Below are 17,807 nucleotides of genomic sequence, written 5' to 3'. Positions count from 1 at the left end.
CGTCAAGCACGTATTAGAGAACCCTGTCTCCAGGAAGAACTCCTTGTTTCTGACAGGGTAAGCTAGGCAAGGCGCTTGTGAGAGGCTTCTTTTGAGTTGTTTTACTGCCTCGGATTGTTCTGGACCCCATTCCCACTTGACCCCCCCCTTCAGGAGATGAATCAGGGGTCTGGTAATCTCTGCGTAGCCCTCAATGAACTTTCTGCTGTAATTAGTCAGTCCAAGGAGGCTCCTTAGTTCTCGCAGAGTTGTGGGGTCTTTCAGTTTTTGAAGTGCTTCCACTTTCTTTTCCTGGGGACAGAGACCCTGAGGAGTAATCTCATGCCCCAAGAAATTAACACGGGTTCTACACCACTGTGCTTTTTGAAAGGAAAGTTTTGCTCCGGCGGCCCTCAACTGGGTCAGAACATAACGGATCTCCGCTATGTGTTCCTCCACAGATGAACTTTTGATGAGGACATCATCTACATAAGCCAGGTTACCCCTCGCACCCAGGTCGGGCATGGCCTTATGTAGAAAAATGTTGAATTCATTGCCGGAGTTGAGGTATCCGAAGGGAGTCCGGGTCCATGTGTATTGCTGGCCCCCAAAGGTAAAAGCCAGTTTGTATTGGTCCTCCCTACTGACAGGCACAGTCCAGTATCCATTGGTCAGGTCTATTGCAGTGAATACCTGTGACCCCTGGATCTGGGCCAGCCCTTGGTCAATGTAGGGCAGAGGCCATCGGGAAGTATGGACCCGTTTGTTGAGCTCCCTAAGGTCGGCGCAGAGTCTCCACTGGCCGTTTGGCTTCAATATTCCCAGCACCGGATTATTGAAGGTGCTGTGGACTGGACGGATGATTCCCCTGGACTCAAGGTTCTTAATTATTTCAGTAAGGGACTCCATTGATGCGAGAGGCAAGCGATATTGCTTCACAAACACAGGAGTCATGCCAGGGTCCGTGGGGATTGTTGTTGTGTGGATGTCGGTGTGACCACAGTCATATGAGTCTACCGCAAAGAGATCTTGGAAATCCAAGAAAACTTGTTTCAACTTTTGCTTTTGTTCCAGAGTCACACAGGCATCAGCTAGGTTGACTCTCTCTTCCACCATCTGCCTGAAGCCTGGAAAGACTTCTGGTTTGGCTATCTCCGCGGCCTCCTCCAGCTGGGTGGAGAAGTCCCTGGTCAGAGTGCTGATTTGGACTGGAGGCTTCAGGTGGGAAAGGCAGCCCTCATGGACCTGGAAAATCACCTCATCCCTCCTGAAGTCACAAGTCACATCTTCCTTACCATAGGGGCAGGAAGTGTACACCAGGAAGTTCCCCCCATGCCGGGTAAAAATCCTGTCTGGTGTTGTATTGTCCTCACTGTCACTGTCAAAACAGTCCTTGGGGATTGGTCCTAACAGTTCATTTACTAAGTCGATGGAAAAATGTCGGTCATCAACCGCCATTCCAATAATGGTGCCTGCGGCTAGAGTAATACTCTTTAAGTCGCTGTTATCCACCTCTATTGGAATGGTGTCATGTTCTATGTTGACTAATGGAGTTGGGTTTACCCCCAACCCTTGCTGTTGGAGAGAAGCGTTTAGATGTATGTAAGCATCAGGGTTTTTCAACTCTTGTCCCCTTTTAACTTTCACTTCCAGGGAGAATTATCAAGTCCTTTCTGGGATGGTGACTTCCTCTTTGATCTGAATTTCAACTGCATAAGGTAGCAATTGAGCTTACCTAAATGCTTTTTCTGGATCATCAAAGCCCATGGGATTATCCGCTAATCGGGACCAAGCTTTGAAGTTTATTAGGTCCAAACTAATGGCAAAGCGATTGAGAATGTCACTGCCTAAGTAAAAGGTGGCAGTGACGTCTCGCACGACCCAACAATTATGGACTATGCTCTTGTTGCCAATGGAGATTTTGAGCATACACCTGCTTGGCAGGAGATGTTTGGAATTAGGTGCTTCCAGGTCCATTTCCCATTTGTCTATCAGTTTGAATGTGGGAATGGCTGGATCTTTTGGGAGTTGGCGGAACATGGCTTCGCTGATGAAGCTCTTACCGTTGTTCACACACACTCGAGTGAGAACAGAGTCCTTCCCATCATTTAATTGGACAGGGATGAACAACTGCTCTCCAATTTGCTGAATAACAGCCAGGCTCTAAGCTGATTTCACATCTTTCTGGACTATAGAAGTGGGAGTTTCTGATTGTGGATTAGTATAGAATCTCAGAGTGTTTCCTTCCAGCGTGGAGTACCACTTTAGACTGGAAGGAAGGTTGATTTTCAGAAATAGAGAGGACCCCCCATCACCAGTCTGTTGTCCTACTGCTATTACTGTCACGTCTGGAATTTGGCTATTCTGGAAGTGAAATTCTACTTGGTCAGATTTTTGTTCAACCATGTGGCAGGTGCCGTTTAAACTAACATGGTTGACACTCTGTTTTAATTTTATTGGTCGGTTAGTCTGGGTCCAGAGGACCTTGGTTACGCAATCTATTAGGGGTGACAACCTTCTCAGGAGGTCATTCCCTAGTAAACAAGGGGTGCCTTCTGGAGTCACAACTATGACCGGGTGTTTCAACTTGTGTCGCCCGATCTTAATGTCCAAGTCTGCAGTCCCCTCAACGGGAATTTCCTTCCCGTCAAAGTTCTGCAGTTGTCCAGGAAGAGAGGTGAGAGGAATTTGGTAATTCTCTCCCCTTCCTGCATTCAGTTCATCAAAGGCCCTTCTGGACAGAAGGGTGGCTTGAGATCCCGTGTCCACCAGCGCTGAAATCGTACCCTGCCCCTGTACTTGTACCGGGGCATAATATCTTCCCTCCTTCTCCTCAAGGGGGCACAGATAATGTACATTTTTGGACAACTGGTGGGCTAACTTTCTGGTTTTGGACATCGCTAGCGAAGAGATTTGGGCAGAATTCTGTGGAGAGCCTTGGGAATCTGAAAGAAAAAGTTGGCAACTGGAGATCAGAGCCATTTTGGGTTCCCCTGGCTCCGGTTCTGGGCCGCCCCCCCATTTTTGGAGGCAGTCACCAGGATGGGTTTGAACCAGGGGATTTTCTTGCTGTTGGTTCTGGGATGAGATAGTGGGCGGCGGTAGCTCAGTCTCCACATCTCCCCAGTCTGGATTTGCATCCCTAGGGACCCATTTTTCTTTGGGAGGAGTTCCCCCCTCTCTGAAGGAGAAGATCCTTTTCCCAGGATCCTCTGAGGATCCCTCTCCCTCAAATTGGAAGACCTGTACCTCCTCCTCAAACTGAGTCTGTTTGGGTCTTTTGTTTCTCCTACCCCCCCTCTGCTCCTTAGGAGGCAGACTTTCAGGGGCAAGAGATTTTGTTTCCGGTTCCTGGGTTTCCAGGGGCTGTTTACAAGTGAGGAAGGAAGCTTCCTCCAAGGCTTTACACCCCCCTTCCCTTTGTGCCTCCTCCCTGGGAACCGGTGAGTTATCGGGGTGCTGCCCCGTCATTGTTCTGGGGCACCAGGTCCAGAGTTGGGTGCGTTCTGCGCCGGCATGCCGGTCTGAGGGTTCTGCTGAGCCCTCAGTATGTGACCCAGATCCCGCGCCATGTTTTGAACCTGGCGCTCTAACTGGGAAACCCGCTCAGGCTGATACGGGGCCCTGTTTTCTCCCCTGGGCTGATCCCGGGAAGGGTAGCTGTCCCTCCTCTGGTAATACCCCGGGTTGGGAAGATTTGGTTACCCCTCCACCCTTGGCCTCCCCTCTCCCGGATTCAGTGGTCTGGGCTCAGGGAATTGGGGAAAGAAGGATGGATGGTTTTGGGGCTGAAAGTCGGGTGGATATCTGGGGAAAAAGTTCTGCCCAGGGTTTGGTAAATTTCTGCCCTCCTGTGGGAAGTTTGGAGGGAAGTTCCCTGGGTTTGGTGCTTGGCTGGATCCCCCCCCCTTGGGCTGGAGGAGTCCACACATAACCCAGGATGGGTCGATTTCCCTTGTAACGGGGACTTACATAATCAGGAGAGCGAGGGACCCCATTTGTGGGGCTGCCTCCGTGGCTCCCTGTCTGTGACTGACCCGAGGACCTCCTGGGCCTAGCATTATTAGGTGCAGGTAGGTTTTTAGGCCCCCCCATCTCCAAATCCAAAACGGGGGTGACCTTTACCTCTGCCACCTTGGCAGCAGCAGGGGTGCTGTTGGCTTTGGGGTTTTTCTGGGCATTACTTTTGCTATCTACCGGTTTCTGCACCTCATAGATCCGGGTAGCCTATTCAATGACCCAGTCTAAAGATCTTTTCTCGTGAAAATCCCTCACGAGCTGGGTCATGATAAATTTGGGCAAGGCATGGAAAAACGTATTAATAAATTCTCTGCTATCCGTGCGCACCCTTCTTGTGGTCTGTGCAAAAGCACGCTTTAACTCCTGCACAAATTCTTGTGGGGCCTGATCCTCCCCACATTGCAAATTGTAGGCTGCCTTGCGAGCCTCTTGAGGATTTCTGTGAACAGAAAAATGTTTCAAGATGGCCGCCTTATAGGTGGACCATCTTAAATGATTTTGGTCCTCCAGCCCCGCAAAGAAACTGGAGTATTCCGGGGAGAAGGTCCACTTTACATATTGAATGCAGCTTTGGCCGTCCTTCAAATGGAAAGTCTCCATCATTTGCTCAAACAGCTCTAAGTGCTCCCAAACAGAATACTTAGCGTTCTTATGGTAAGGCGTGATGACGCTCCTGATTGCCTTAATCTGTTTTAAGGGGTCCTTAAGCAAGGCCCTTTTTGCCTTATTGGCCTTTTTGGTTCGGGTAACCCTTGTCCATTCGTCCTCGGACTCAGAGGCACTGCTCCCAGAGGTTCCCGTCTGTTCTTCCAGGTTTTCCCGGATTCTGCGAGCCTGGGAATGGCTGGCAGAATGTGGGGACCTGGTCTCCTGTGTCCTGCGCAGTTCAGAGGAGTCTTCAGATTCCTCCTTGCTGCCAGGATTTGCTGGGTACCCCCTCCACTGACCTAACTGGGCAGAGGTTTTCAGGATGCCCTTAATGGGCCTACTCTCCTGGGGTTCCCCATTGAACTGTACTGTACTTGGGTGCCCATACCCGGATGCCCACCCCTCCATTCCTGAGTGGTACTGGCCTATGAGCCCCATACTCTTAGCTGGATAGTAATCTGCCATCCCCGTGGCCCTGTGCTCATGTGCGCCAGGGGACATGGGGGTGGTAGAGTCCAGGGACTGGGGGAGATGAAGGCCCCTGATGTTAGGGCTCCTGCGGTTATGGTCAGGAGTCTCTCTTTCCCAGCGGACCTCATCTCTATCCGCCCCTGCTCCCTGTTGCAATGCAAGAGCCTGCATTTGTGCTTTCAGTTCCTCTGTTAAGGCCTTACTCGACTCTATCAGTTTCTCCTGCATCGCTACCTGTTGCTGGAGCCTCTCATTGTGCTGGCAGAGAGCCTCATTTTCCCTCCGTGCTTCCTGGTTGGTCCTGGAGAACTGGGCCAGTCTTTGCTGCAGGAGGGTTACCTCCTGAGCTGTGTCCCTATTGGCCTGCTCCTTTCTTGCCAGAGCCTCTTCCACCCTCCTGGTGTGCTCTAACAAGTTCTGGTTTTCTTTTTGGAGGTCACCCAGCCCCTGGAGGGCCAGGTGATTTTCTTCCATTTTCCTTTTTAAATGGCAGACTTCCTGGCCTATGGTGTCTCTTTCCTGACTGAGAGCCTGCATCTGTGCTGCCAGGTCGTCCCTTTGCCTTTGGAAGGCACCAGATTTCTGCCGCTCCTGATCAAACTCTGCCTGGGTATCCAGGTCTTTCAGAATTAGTTTGTTGCTCTCTGCCTTCACTCTATCTAGGTGGCCTTGCAGGGTGACTACCTGCTCAGCACATACCCTGTTGAAGTCCAGTTGTTGCTCCAGCTTTTTCTGGCTTTGCAGTAGGGAGTCCAAACCTTCTTGGTGTTCCTTCTGCAAGGCCAGAAATCTGGTATCCTGTTCTGACTTTTCCTTTTGCAGCACATCCATATCCTCCTTTATTTTAGTGATGTACTGCCTGGTCTCATTTTCTGACTCCTGGCTTCTGTGCAGCCTTTGCTCAGAAGAGTCCAGATCAGATTGGGCCTTCTCTAACGCCATCTGTTGCCTTTTTGCCAGATCATGGCCTTCAGCACATTTATTCTGTATGGCTCCCATATATAAATATAAATATGCCGCTATCCTAACAATCTTGTCGTGTTCATCTTTGGCCTTAGGAGCCATATATAGTTCACTCAGGGCCACATGTAATGGACCCTGATCTCTCCATAAGTCTGACCCTGTTTCAGTGGCCTGTCGCGTGATGGCCTGCAACCAGGCCTCCTGGCCCTGCTCAGCCCATTCACCTCTAACAAATAACTTATGTAAGAAGTGCTCTCTGGCTATTTTCATGTCTACTAAGGTCGTCATTCTAGAGATTGGTCTCTGTCCTGACTTACAGAAGTTTGTATTTTATTTTTGCAGAACAGAACTTTTCTTGGAGTGTCCCTTTTGAGGAATGCTTTACAGCGTAACACAGCGTGGTGATCCGACCGGATATGTGTATCTGGTCAGCTGGCACGCTGTATTAATCTGCACAAATGGTAGATCTAACCCAAACGTCCGGCCCGAGCCCCCAATTTGTAAGAGGATTCAATTCAACACTACAGCTAAATCAACGCCTAGTCTATAATACTGAATGAAAACCCTTATTGATATATCTTTATGTCCAGTTCATGCGTTCTGGATGACTACCCCTATCTAACACCCCTCTCTTGGAATCCTCCTGACCCCACTGAGCCAAGAAGTAGTTCTGTTTTGCAAGTTAAAAGGTTTAATTGATAGTTTAAACAATAGGTATATATATCACACTTTAGAATAAATTAATAATTGAATAGCACACTTAATCTGATATGATAAAGATTAACAACGGAGAATCTGGCACTAGCACACTTCTTTATAATCACTAAGGAGTTGACATGAAATGGATAAGATAGCAACAATACTTTTATGGTTTCAAATGAATGCAATGTGGAATGAAATGCAGTAAAGAAAATAACTTGATAGGATTTCAGCAAAGACAATGTAATCACTTTCTTGTACAATTCACCCCCCCCTTTTATGCTATGCAAGGAAATGGAAGGAAGGCACACAATTCTCAGAAATGCAATTCAAATGTAATTCAGTTCACCCAGCAACTTAGACTACAGAAGTTGAAAACACAGGCAAAATGCTTTGATATGTGCTGGCAATTAAGTGAAAAATATACTAAAATGCTTTTAATTCCCTCTAGGAGGTTTAGGGTGAGTGGTATATGCTTTGAATAAGTTCAGGATCACTTTAGCAAGGATCTAGCAGTAATTGGTAGGTTAAACAAATTTTTGGCAAATGAAAGGCAAGCAGCAGCAGATTTTTTACACGTGAAGAAATGTGCAAATCGCGGTAAAATTTGCGGGTGCGCCGGGCGCGATTACAGAGGAACTACAAGGACTATCACTATCCTTTTGGGGTCCTATGAAAGCCTAGGATCTCAGCTTCCAGATGAAAGTTACTGCAAGTCTCTAGCACAAACGGTTACGGAGATATGAGCGATTAAATAAAGGTCGTTTTTCAGATTTTAAATTTTAAAGTTCAAAAAGACAAGTGCAGCTTGCAACTAGAAAATGACAAGTGACAGCTTTACAAATGACAGGTGACAGTTAGGAGGCAGTTCTACTTAGATTAAAATAGCTTGAACTATATTATTTTAACTAAGAGATTGGTTCTGCACAGTTTTGCTATGTACTCACACTATATTCTTGAATTAAATGGGCCTCGCCATGGATCTGGTCAGGTTTTAGACGGAACTCTGGTCTCTGCACTTCACAGTGATCTGGGTCAGCTCTCTCTGGTTCTGCTAACAGTGGTCTGGGTCAGCTCTGCTCTCTCTCTGGTTCTGGAAATTTGATAGATTTGAAGTCTGGATCTTTCTGCACAGCTTTCTCTGGAGATTGATGGAGGTAAAGTATGGATTTTCCCGGCAGAGCTTCCAGCTGCAAATGGATTTGAAGGTCCCTATCTGTCCTGTCTCTCTGCTTTTATGTGTTTTTAAAATGGGTGTATGTGAGCAGCATCACTAGCCAGCCCCTCTCCACTTATCATTGGTCAAACTTCCATTTCTCACTTGATTGGGGGAGCTAGGTTGTGTCAGAGTGATGTCATTTTACAGCCTGCAGAAAGTCCACTCCTCCTGTCAACTTACACACAAATCTAGATTTGAACCAAATACATATTTCATAACTACACAGTGGTTTGAAATTACATGCACCCATCACATATCACAGGAGGTATACCCTGTTCAAACTCTGCTCTTCCTGGGAGCTTGCATTCAGAAATGGCAATATTTTGCACTTTTTAACTGGTTTGCGATACCGTACATTACCCCAAATTTACACACATGTGCGCAAGGAGTATGGACATTAGTTGATGAAGTGTCAGATTTTTCACATGCACACATTTTGAGTAATATCCTCTTTTCCGCCAAAACCCCCCTGAACATGCCACCGGTTCTAAAAACCTCTTAAAATGTGGGCAGAAAAATCACAAGAATTATGGTGTCATTTATACAATTTTCACATGTCCGCTCTATGAATGATCCATCTTTTTAAAGTTATGTTCTGGCTCCAAAGGGGTGTGGTTTACCCTCAGCACAAGGTTGAATTTCTGGTTTTTCCAGTTCTGCCAAGCCAGCTTGCTCTCACAGGCAGTGCTCCTCCCCTTTCCTTCAGGAGGAAGCCACTTTTTACGACCATTTACGACTCCTGCCATAAACCATCTGCCTGGGTGAAGGGGGTTACATTGTTCAGAGCTCCTGTATTCTGTGGGGGGCTCCCCTTAATTCAATTATCAGAGAGATGGTATATCCTTAGTGTGGCCAGCAAAAGGCAGATAGGCCTGGGAACACAGTTGTGACTCAAGTTTCACTCCTGATGGGGGTAGCTGTCAAGCAAAATCAAGTTCCTTAAGCCAGACTTTCAGCTAACTGTCATGTTTTTTTTGTTGCTTTTTAAATTAACTTGCAATTTTACACATGCAGCTAGAATGCTGATTCTAAGTGCAAAACTATGACATTTCAACAGTTACAAAGGCATGTGACACCAAACATAGGTCACTCATTTAATCTAAACATTTTCGATTTTAGTGTCTTTAAATCCAGTGCAACTTAAACTGCTGACTCCATAGTAGTTTTGTTATAAGCATTGTTTTGGGCTCTTCATTTCCCAGATTTTGTAGGCACACAACACTCCATTCTACCAAATGTCTGCTGGTGTCCAGTGAGTTTTTAGATGTGTTGCAATGTTTAAAATAGACATTTTGAGCCTGCCTTCAGAGAAACACAGGGTGGTTTTAAAGCGCTTTGAAGCTAACCGGCGCTACTGTTTTAACTTTGGCAACCCATTTCCCTCATGGCACCCGGCCTATCATTCTCGCACTGGTGGGTGGCAAGTGAGGCACAAAAATAACATCAAAGGTCAGAGTAATAAAGTGTTCAGGTGGCTGTTGTTGGTGGCCGCTCTCCTAATGTTCCTGTCGGGGGTGTGTCCCGTTGATTCAGCTGACGTTGCGTGCGAGTCACGTGATAGTCACGTGATAACACGGGTACGTTTTTTAACCAGGGTCTTTGAGCCGGAATGTTGGATACACCGTCACTTTGGATCTACACGTCTACCCCGTTAGTTGGATAATAACCACTGAGGTAAGAAAGGTGTTTAGGGATAGTTCCCTTTGAAGCTATACTTCACGTGTAAGCTTTTCCCACTCACACGTGGTTATTATATTAGTCTATTATCGGAAGTGAGTCACTGAGGCACAACGGTTTTAGGAAGAGCCCCCATACAACTTTGTTGCATGTGTATCATATTTCTACCGAAGCACGGTTATCATGCCACATTCGTTTTGACTTTATGACTGTTTAGATTGTATATAAGGAACTTGTAGTATACTCTTACAGCCTCCTTACGTGTTATTCGTTTCTTAGTTCAGACTATTTAGTGTTGACAGGAGGTAAGTTGTACTTATGTGTATACACAAGGATGACACATTCTGTGTATTAGATTGTTTTTTTGCAGTTGCAGGAGTTTGGTCCTAGTTAAGTCTTGGGACACTTAATAGATTTAGTACAGGATCCTGATGCATTTTTGTTTACGGTTCCTTCTCTTCTGTCCCAGATGTCGATATTTTTACGATCACAACTAACTTCGTTGCCGCGGTCCATATCAATGGATTAGAAACATTCTGCCTTGATGTGGTCGAGACTTATGCAGAGACTGAATAGAACCTGATTACTCTATAGAGGTGAGTTGGTTAACAGTTAGGATACAGGCACACCTAGAGGACGTGTGGAGTGTACAGACATTCCTGTCGGGTACCACTCTTTCACCTGCCTTCCTGTTGCCACGCTTGTATGGAAGGCGTTCTATGTTGTTCTTTATGATTCCGATAGTGTTTGGTTTCCCATTTAGTTGTGTTCTCATTTTTTTGCTTTTTCACCCCTGGGTTTCAAGACAGGTATCAAGTCGTCATCTATCCTGTATTGAACACAGGTTGAGAGTTTTTCACTCTGAATATCAGAGTTCGGATTCCAGGCGACCCTTTTTTTGGTGATACGATGCCCAAACTACCGTGATCTTGTGGGTTACTTCTGGTCTGGCTCGTACACCACATAATTACAGGATACGTAATGTAAGTGTTTTTTTAAATAATCACTTTCACTATGGGATCCTTTCTTTCCCGTGGGGTCTTAGTGATGCCGTTCACTGGGTCACTCGTGGTCTCACTCCTTGGCGAGGTATTACTCGGTTGATTTGGAATGTCTAAGAGGTTTCACGAGGTGTTGGTGATGGTGGATAGATTTTAGAGGCACCAATTCATTATGGTATCTCTGACATGTTTGTGGATTAGGGTCCGCTTTCTGTCTTCTCAGTAGAGGATAGTTATAAGGTATTAATAACCTAGTCTACGCCACGTTTAATAATAACACGTTGGCAGTATTGATCAATCATATAATAAGAGCATTTTTAGCTTGATTGATTCAGTGTTCTTTTGTTTACATCTAGGTGTGCGTTGTTGGTGTATTCTACATATCTTTTTCTTGTCCATATACAATCCATCTGACTCTGCTGGACCATAACACCCCTGAAGAATTTCTGTTTACTAGATGTGATACAGAAAGAAACATGTCGGGTTGGGGATGTTTTGTTATTCATGAACAAAATTAGAAGTCAAGTCTACCCGAGCCAGGAAAGTTCATAATTACATAGAACAGGCTCTTAGGTGTTATATTGACGGTCCTCATTAATGATGGATCAGATATTGTATTATGATGTTTTAGATTGTTGGATGTTTTATTGAAGAAAAATTGTTTTACCATTGTTTGTATTATGAATGATTTTTTGATGGGCTTGTGTATGTATGTGGTATGGTTGTAGTGTGGTTGGATGTGTTTTATGGATAAGAATGATGTATCAGATCAATCCGACAATGAATTGGAGGGATTGATCCACATGAATTATTGTTGATATTATTATTGATACCAATGTTATTGTATGTTTTTTATTAAAATATGACTTTTTCTAGAGATTCATTTAATAAATGTTAATAAATAATAAATACTAAATTATTTGAGTGTCTAGAGGGCTCAATTTAATTGTTTCTCCTCATAGAATGCTCATATGATGAGAGATGTAGATGCTGTATGGCTGTTGGGAGCATTCCATATTTAGCATGAGTATGTAGGTTTTGTTACTACACCAACAACAGCCACCTGAACACTTTATTACTCTGACCTTTGATGTTATTTTTGTGCATGTTCTATCCAGGCCAGGTCACAGTAGTTGGATATTCCTGGTATCCCCTGTTACTCTTGTTCTTTGGCAAGTGAGGCAACCATTTTGGTGTGCGCACAAACTGCACAGCTTTCCTGGATTTCGGCGCACATGTGGGTTTTCCGCCATCTTGAATTTTCTAAGCCCACAGCACCAAATGTTGTAGCATGATAGCTTAAACGTGGGTCAGGACACCCAACAAGTTCTTCTCAGGAGAAAAGGAAGAAGGTGAAATGGTATTTATGATGAGTGTGGAAATATGGCTAAGGGTGACGTACAAACAAGTGGCACAGAAAATTGCAATGGCACTTGAGGCACCCACGTCCACCCCAGTTCCCTTTTTTGAGGAGGATATGGCAAAAGTACCCACATCATTATGGACTACTAGCCCCTATGACGTGGGCTGCATAAAAAAGCATAGGGGGGGTAAGAATAAAATTGGAAAAGGGTGCAATACTCCCCAGAGTGAAACAGTACCCACTATCAAAAGAGGCAGATGAGGGCATATGTGAAACAATAACGGCCCTTATAAATAATGGCATATTGGTCCCATCAGAATCTCCATGCAACACAGCTGTATACCCAGTGCGCAAGGCTAAAGGTGGATCTTGGCGCTTCATACAGGACCTCAGGCCTTTGAACAACATAGTGGAAGCAGAATACCCCATAGCAGCAAACCCGGCCACAATATTGTGCGGCATTCCGGCAGAGGCATCACGGTTTACAGTGATCGACCTTAAAAATGCCTTTTTCTCAATACCCCTGCACCCAGACTCACAAGATCTGACAAGCTTCACTTACAGAAACACAAAGTGGAAACACACCAGATTGCCACAAGGGTACTGCGAGTCACCCTCAATATTCAACAGAGTAATACAGATGGATTTGGGTAACATTGAAGTAGACAGCACAGTGTTACAGTATGTTGACGACATAATAATTTGCAGCCCAAACGAAAAAAGATGCAGAGAGGACTCAGTAAAGATGCTGACAATATTGGCTGAAAAAGGTTACAAGGTAGACAAGGAAAAGCTACAATACTGTCAGGAACAAGTACTTAACATTGGACAGCTCATATCCCAATATGGAAGACAGATTGCACCACAAAGAGCACAGGCAATTTTAAAAACACCATTGCCACAAACAGTGAGAGAATTACAGCAGTTCCTTGGCCTGTGCAACTACTGCAGAGCATGGGTATTTGATTACAGCTCATACATAGGACCCTTACTTGAGGGGTTAAAAGAAGCTAACAAAGAGGAGAAAAAGTTGGGGTGGACAATGAAAATGAAAGAGGCTTTTGATGAACTGAAAGATGCAATATCAACCGCTCCGGTACTGGCCACCCCAGATTATGAACGACAATTTTTTATATTTTCACATTGCGACTCAACAGTAATGAAAGCAGTGTTGGCTCAAAAAACAAGCATGGGCTACAAACCAGTAGCGTTTTACAGCGGCCACTTAGATCCTGTGATGTTAGGTCATTTCCCTTGCGAACAAGGTCTCGCCGCAGCTGCCTTTGCGGTAGAGAAAGCATCAGCAATCACCATGGGGTGCCCAACCACACTATTTGTGGAACATGCACTATTTGCAATATTGAACAAGCCTAAGTCCACACTAACAACGCAGAGGGCGTCAGGTTATGAGATTATATTATCTAGAGCTGAACTATCAATTGTTAGATGCAGCACGGTCAACCCTGCAAGGTTTATAGCAGAAGCAATTGAGGAAGGAGACTATGCACACGATTGTACAAAGATTACTGAAATGTATTCATGCACTAGAAGGGTTGAAGAGAATGCACTAGACGGAGGTGATCTCTTGTTCATTGATGGGTCATCAACAATTGACCAAAGTGACGGGATTAGGAGAACTGGGGCAGCAGTGGTAAAAATGACAGAGGTACCGGTGTGTGTGGCGATGAAATGTGTACAATTACCACAGCATTACTCTGCCCAAGCAGCGGAATTGGTCGCACTGATCTTGGCGTTGAAGGAAAGCTTTGACAAGCGAGTGACCATATATTCCGACAGTGCATATGTCACATCTACTGTCCACTCAGGGTTGTCCAAGTGGAGGAGAAGAGGATTTAGGAGAGCTGACGGCACCCCAGTGCAACATGCCCTCTTATTGGCTGAACTAATTGAAGTAATAAATGACCCCCAAGAATTAGCCTTGGTCAAATGCACCGCACACACTAATGGAGAAGACCATATTTCAAAAGGGAATGCAGCAGCAGACGCACACGCGAAGTATGCTGCATATTTTGGCGAGATATGGAACCCCCCAGAGTCAGAGAGAGGGAGAGGGAGGGGAATAGCTAAGGAGATGTTAATAAAAGAAGGGTACACCCATCTCCCAGCCACACAGATAATGGAGCTACAAGCGGCTGCACCAATGGCAGAAAAAGAAATATGGGTAAAAAGAGGATGTACAATGTCGCCAACTGACGCACTATGGCGCCAGGGTAGCACTGGAAAGATGGTAATGCCACTGGCACTATTGAACACCGCCCTGAGCCAACTACACCACCCAGCCCACACAGGCAAGGAAGTAATCGCAGCACGAATTAGGGAAGATTGGTTCTGCCCCGAGTTAAATTCCCATGTGTCAAATTTTATCAGCAACTGTCTCACATGTCAGCAGTTCACGGCCGGTCACACGCTGAAGGTGATAAAAGGTACTATACCCCGGCCAGAGGGACCCTTTCGACACATCCATATTGACTATGTTGATATGATCAACGTATGTCAAGGAAATAGGTATATGATTGTAGTTGTGTGCCCATTCTCGAGGTGGATTGAGGCAGGGCCCTGCTCACACCCAGATGCATTCCGGGCAGCTAAATTCCTAGTGAGGGAGGTCTTCCCCAGGTGGGGAGTGTGCGAAATACTGCGGTCAGACAATGGGCCGCATTTCGCCAATGAAATGTTCCAGCATATCACATCCTTACTGAACATCAAGCATACATTTGCATGTGCGTATCACCCGCAGGCCAACGGTATATGCGAACGCCTGAATGGCCTATTAAAAGAAGCAATTGCAAAAATACAGCAAACGACAAAGAAGAGTTGGCTGTATTGCCTTCCTCTAGCCCTATTTGAGCTAAGGAATAGACCAGGCTCCGACCACCACCTCACTCCTCACGAGGTGGTGACCGGACGCCAAATGCGCCTTCCTCTGACGCCAACATCAAGAGCATTCACCGACCATGAGAGTACTGCAAGTGTTCTTGGTGATGAAATGTACCAATATGTGTCTTCTTTGATTACTAGTGTAGTGTTTGTGTCTCAACAGCTCGAGCGCACGCCGGGCGGGTCTAAGAGTGATCAACAAGAAGACGCGGATGAAGAATTGGAAAAGGGAAAACTGTGCAAAATTGCCAAAGGTGACCACGTACTACTCCGCAATTTCAACAGAAAGTGGAATAGCCCACGCTTCACTGGCCCCCACCTGGTAGAGGAAGTATCAACGAGAGCAGTAAAGCTACAGGACAAACGTGCTTGGAATCACCTACACGATGTAAAGATCTGCAAACTCCAGACCCGCCCTAGCGTCACCGACAGGGCCATTGGAAGAGCAGCAACAGCGTCGCCAACGGAGGAAGGGACTTCTACCGCAACTAACGGCCAAAGTGTCCCCATACCCTGCCACCCCCCTGATTCCCCAGAGACAACTACTGAAATAAAGAGGGGTAATTACCATACCGCCCACCCCATGGTCACACGATCAAAGAGTAAAGAAAACTCTACCAGTTGAGCCCCAAACCATCTGCCCATTGACCCCCTACCCACTGCAATAATAACCCAACTGAAGGACATTGTTTTGCACATACACATGTAAACACTTGAATGTTCTCTTTCTTTTCTCTCGCACATGCAGGTACGGTGTATTATTGTACTGCTAAGAAAACAGATAACTAACAAAGTTCACTGCCCAGGAGTAGATGATACCCTCAGACAATAACTACCCTGAAGAATTATCGCATCAATTTGTCTATTACATAAAAAGGCCAAAGTACCTGAAGTAGTGTCTACTACACAGCACTTCTCTTGGCTATAGAACAATCAATGCCCCACCTCCACCCATACTTGCCTGTCCTAAGAGATAGATCGCTTAGATTGGCGTGGGAACAGCTCTTCGCCTGGGCACTGAACGGCTACTTGATAGGGAGAGCTTGAAAACAACAACTAACACTAATAACAAGCATATTGAGAATTTTCAAGCGGGCAACTTTAACGTCGCAAGAATTAGCTGCCTGACCGCAGCAAGGTAAGAGTAAAATGCCGGTGAGACTAGCCTCTGTAATAAAGATGATAGGGATTTTGATGATCACCGGGTTTGTGGCTGCCTCTGTATGGCGGAACAGTTATGCTAAAAATATTTTTGCTGTACCCAAACCTAACATACCTCCACCCCCAGCTGCAACAGGTGTTACGTCAGGTGGTACTAGCAAAATTCCATACAAGGGAAATAGAGTTAAACGCAGCACATACTCAGACAATAAAGATATTGACAACTACATACAAAATTCAGCACACGTCTCTCAAACAACATGTGGTACCAACACATGACTCAAATAGGTAAACAAACAACAGAAGACAGCTGCTACGTCTGCTCATTGATCCCATACGCCTGTGACAGTTTAAATGCCTGGTCTCCCTTTTCTCCCCCTTCTGTCGAACTCTCCTCACCTGAACCGCCGGAATCGCTGTCGGGGTCCTGCAGATGCCGTCGGAGTAGATAATCCTTCTCCTTTTTCCGATGAGCTTGCTTGTCACGGAGGGAGGCCACCGTGACCGCTGAAGAGAACAGCTGTCCGAGGACCTCCCTTCCGGAACCAAGCCGAAATAGGGGAAAAAAACCCTGAATGGGGAAAAACCCTTGGACTCCTCTGGTCTGTAGCCCGGAAGGCGTAGTTCCAGCAGAAAGTAGACTTTCAGATGGGTAGAGGTAGATAGTAGACTGGATCCGTATGCGAAACTGAAGGCAACACTGCAGCGGAACAGGGGAGTCCTGTCGTGGGAGCCGGAACACCCACCAGCCAAGGCCGCAAGCGGAACAAGGACAAGGAGGAGAGGTAAGCAAAGGAGAAAGGTGCCAGGCAAGTAGCGGAGAGAGAAAAGAAAAGCGCAGGGAAAGGGGCGGTGCCTATCCGCGGGGACGGGGCCACAAGAGAAGAGAAACAGAAACCGCCGAGGCGCGGCGGCAGCAGAAAAAACTGGAGGGGAGAGAAAGTAAGAAGAACACTCGCTGTAGGGCGCGAGTGACTGGAGCCTGGACAGAGCGAGGCAGGAGCGAAGAAACCCGGAAGAGCGAGAGCTTTCAAAGGATAGTTGCAACGCAGGGACCGCTGGGCCGGGAGAGAAGATATACTCCCAGCGGCCCCGCGCTACAAGGAGGAAAAAGTAACAAACACAAAGGAGGGACTAGTACCTCCCGTACCTACGTCCCAAAACCCAGCGCGGAAGAAACCGCCAGTCGGAACGCCTGCGGGTGACAGTATGCCCCCTTCCAGTCCCCACCACCCCAGACGTACAGGCGGTGGAACCTGGCGAGCAAGCGAGGAGCATGCACCTGAGAAGCAGGTTCCCAAGAGTCCTCCGACTCCGGATAACCCTTCCAGAACAAAAGGTATTCCAACCTCCCTCGGTAGAACCTAGAGTCTCTAATGTTGGAGACCTCAAATTCTGCTTGATTGGGTGTCTGTGAGGGAGTGTGTCTGGGCACTGGTCTGTGATGAGAATCGGAATAGAAAGGTTTAAGGAGAGACGAATGAAATACAGGGTGAATGCGATTCAGAGAAGGAGGCAGCCGAAGGCGGTAAGCCACAGGATTGATCTTGAGAAGAATGGGAAAGGGACCCAGAAAGCGAGGGGAGAGTTTAGAGGGCCTTGTCCATCTGGGTAAAAACCGAGTGGACAACCACACCTTGTCGCCTGGCTTCCAATCTGGACATTCTTTGCGATGTTTATCTGCTCCGATCTTCGATCGTCTCCTGCT

Source organism: Ambystoma mexicanum, chromosome 9 (genome assembly GCF_040938575.1).
Source record: "Ambystoma mexicanum isolate Mex_15411 chromosome 9, UKY_AmexF1_1, whole genome shotgun sequence".
NCBI classification, from domain to species: domain Eukaryota; kingdom Metazoa; phylum Chordata; class Amphibia; order Caudata; family Ambystomatidae; genus Ambystoma; species Ambystoma mexicanum.
The sequence above is the reverse complement of the archived record's forward strand: the minus strand, read 5'-3'. Positions refer to the sequence as shown.